We start from the raw sequence: 3,714 nt of genomic DNA, 5'->3' as shown, positions 1-3,714 counted from the left end.
CAGATGAGGATCAAATGCTCTCAGGCTTTCTCCTAAGGTTTGGATCCCTCCAGGAAAGATTTTGGCCTCATGATTTTGGGGGTTGGACTGGCCTGGGAGCAGGGCCCAGGAAAGATGCTGGTCTTGGGCAGCTGGTGGCCATGACACTCAGAGATGCAAAGGGAGACGGGAGTGGGAAGAAGCCCCAAGAGATCCTGGGGACTGCACTGAGGGTGGTCCTAGGTTGGTCTGGATGCAAAGGAACAGGAAGCAGTGGTTTGTCCCCCAGTGTCTGGGGCACCAAGACAAGTAATGGGACAGGATCCAGGCTAGCAGGAGAGACAGGCGGGGGAGATGGGAGGGTGAATGAGGCTGGGGGAGTCAAGGTTCAGAGGGCGAGATGGACTTACCCAACAAGAGGTCAGTGGGTCGTGCAGGCCCAGGGAAACAGAGGGAAGTGATGTCGGGACCAGGCCCAGAGGACTCCTGAGGACCTCAGGTAGGAAGTTGGTTGGTCTGGATGCAAAGGATCAGGAAGCAGTCATCACTAGTTCATCTTAATCACTTATGAGCTTGCTTGTTCACAACAATGTACCATAACATTTACTGATCAGGCCTGACAAGATGTGGACCCTTACCTAACTGAATATGTAAATGAACACACTACAGAGAAACCCCCTCTTTGAAAATTAGATAAGACATTGCTTAGATTTTTTCCAAACAACAGTACCATGATGTGCAGAAATAAAAACTCAGGGAATATTCAATGTAAGTTTTCAATATTCAGATATTCAAATGTCAGTTTTCGTGGGCCTGTGTACTTGACTGTAAATTTTGAGACAAAAGCCATAGATTAAGGCTCAAGTTCTCCCAGCCTTAGAGAACATGGAATTTGGGTCAGAAACAGCAGAGGTGTGTCTGCTGTGAGTGCCTGTGCTGGGTTTTCAGAAGGTCAAGCTGTCTCATGGCACAGAGAAAAGAGGCCTAACTGAAACAGTCACTCACCAGACCTTAGCTCAGGCATGCCATAGATCGCAGCTGCTCCATCACACAAGTTCTGAGACCAAACCTGATGGTAAGACATGGATCAATTCTTTATCTGTTCTGAAGCACTGAAGGACACACAGTCATGGGTCTTGGAAGATAGCACTAATCGCTCTTTTTAATTTTTTAAAATTCATTTTTGAGATTCATATATGAGACTGTTATTTATATCATTTCTACTGTTCCCTCACCCACCTCCAACTCATTGTACTCCCTCCCCAACTCCCTTTCAATTTTGTGACCTCTTCTTTAATTTTACACACACACACACACACACACACACACACACACCCTACTGAGTCCATTTAGTGGTTGTATATACGTATGTTAGGGCTGAGCACTTGGGACTGGACAGCCTATCAGGGAGCTCATCCCTGGAGAAGCTGATTCTTGCTTTCTCAGCAGCCATTGATTGCCTGTAGCTCTTCATCTAGTGGTGGGAGCTTGTGAAATTTCCCTCATCCACGTGGGCACATCCAATGGTGTTGTCATTGCATAGGCCTTGCTTAGGAACCGTATTGTTTAGATTTCATGGGTGCAGCTTCCTTGTCAGGTGTAGAAGACACTGTCTAGCAGCAGGTGACCTGGTCCGCTGCCTTTTATAATCTTTCTGTCCCCATTTGCACAATGTTCCTTGAGCCTTACACATAGGGATTGCATTGCAGATGAATCAGTTAGGGCTAGGTACCCAACAGTCACTTATTCTCTGCATTTTGTATAGTTGCGAAACTTTGTAAGTCTTCATCTGTTGCAAAAAAAAAAAAAAAAAAAGCTTCTTTGATGAATGGTGATACAATTTTCTGTGAATATAAGGACAGATATTTAGAATACAGTTAGAAATTTGTAGCTGGAGAGATGGCGGCTCAGCAGTTAAGAGCACTGACTGCCCTTGCAGATGACCCGGGTTTGATTCCCAGCATCCACATGGTGGCTAGCAGCTGTCCATAGCTCCAGTTCTAGGGGAATCCAATGCCTTCTGACTTCCACTGGCATTGCACAACTCAGGTGCACTTACACATAATTAGGCAATACATATAAAATAAAAATAATAAAATATTGCAAAAGAAATTATATTCGTTTAGGAAAGTGGTAGTAGTAGGTTTTTCTCTAGGATCTATGATAACTTCAGCCACTGGTAGTTAGCTAGGTTTACAGTACCAGGCATGAATTCACTCCTGTTGAGTGGGTCTTAAGTCCTGTTAGACTTTTATTGGTTAAATCCAAGATAAAAGTGGCACTATTGCACCATTGGGGATATTTTGATGAATCCTGGGCATTGTTGTAGGCTGACTGTAGGTTAGGTAAGACTGTTGATTGCTTTTCTCCTTTAGCAAGTTGCATAGCACCTTCCAATACTATGAGAGCTAGTCTTCGGGGAGGAAGCTTCTAGGTCGGTTCCAGCTCAATTCCTGTGTCTGAAGTATGTGGTGTCTCCAACAATAACATCTTATCTTCAAGTTCTGTGAGGCAACCAAGAGCTATAACAATAGCCTATATTGTTTGGGGAGTCTCTGGACTACCCTGGCCAACAACTTGAATGAAGTCTTCCAATATCTGGCTCTGGGGGTTTTTGCTAGACAGCCTACAGCTGTACACACATATATGTATTTTTAAATAAGGTTATAAAAATACATTAATATACTAGTTACTCTTTAAAAATTTCCTCAGTTGATGTACAAAACAATGGGTTTCATATGACTTCAAACATATGCCATCATACTTTGCTCACAATCATCCCCCATTAGCCTGCCTTGTGCCCCCTCACCTTCTCACTTGTCCCCTTCCTTTGTTTGGGGAAGCAAACAAAGCAAACATAAGGTCCGGTCTCCACGTGTTTAAGTCCACCCTGCAGGACAGATGAGGGTACAGAAATCAAGTACTCCACTGGGGCTTCAGCACGCTCGGCGCTGCCAACAGTGAAATTCATAGCAGACAGCTGCTGAGAGGTTGGGCCACACACTGACCTCAGGCTCAGTGCTATCAGACTCTGCTAGGTAACCTCAGGTGATGGAGTCAGATCCTAGTCACAGATGATAGGCCTATTGATTACTCTATCCTTCACTGTCCAACTGAGCCTCCTTCTTCCTGACTGGCGTGTGCCTGTCAGCCATCTCTCTCTAGGACTGCCTGAATCAATCTTGACATGATTGTTCCTTGCTCTTGGGTCTCCAGGTAGCCCAGTCTTAAAAGGTGAGTTCCCTCTCAAGATGTCTAGACATACCCTCAAAGACATGAGGAGTGACAGAATGAACCTCTTCTTGACTGCTGACCTGTCACACAGGTGCAATCACTGTCTCACCAAACCCCTCAGCTGAACTTGTCCCATGGGCAGACTGCCGTTCTTGGGGCCACACATCTTTCCTTTTGTATAAGGTTTCTGATTCCTTCCCTGCACCAGGGAGCTGCCTCTGCAGCTGTATGTTGCCCTCCTGTTTCTCTGTGCTTTTCATTTGCCCTATCACCCTCTTGTGATTTCAGAGGCCCCTCCAATCGTCTGTCTTTAGAACCAAGTCTATTCTTTGTTATCCTAACTCATCTCATTCACTGACTCACACTGCTTCTAATGGTCAGCTTACCCCCAGAAGCCCAACGCTAATCGCCCTTCCCAACAGAGCTCATAAAAACTTGAAGATACATGACTAGACCACCTACCACTCAGTCAGAACAGCCTACTGGTTAGTGAAACGTATT

This window comes from Nannospalax galili, unplaced genomic scaffold, assembly GCF_000622305.1.
Source record: "Nannospalax galili isolate Female #2095 unplaced genomic scaffold, S.galili_v1.0 scaffold553, whole genome shotgun sequence".
NCBI classification, from domain to species: domain Eukaryota; kingdom Metazoa; phylum Chordata; class Mammalia; order Rodentia; family Spalacidae; genus Nannospalax; species Nannospalax galili.
This window is presented reverse-complemented; position numbering follows the sequence as displayed.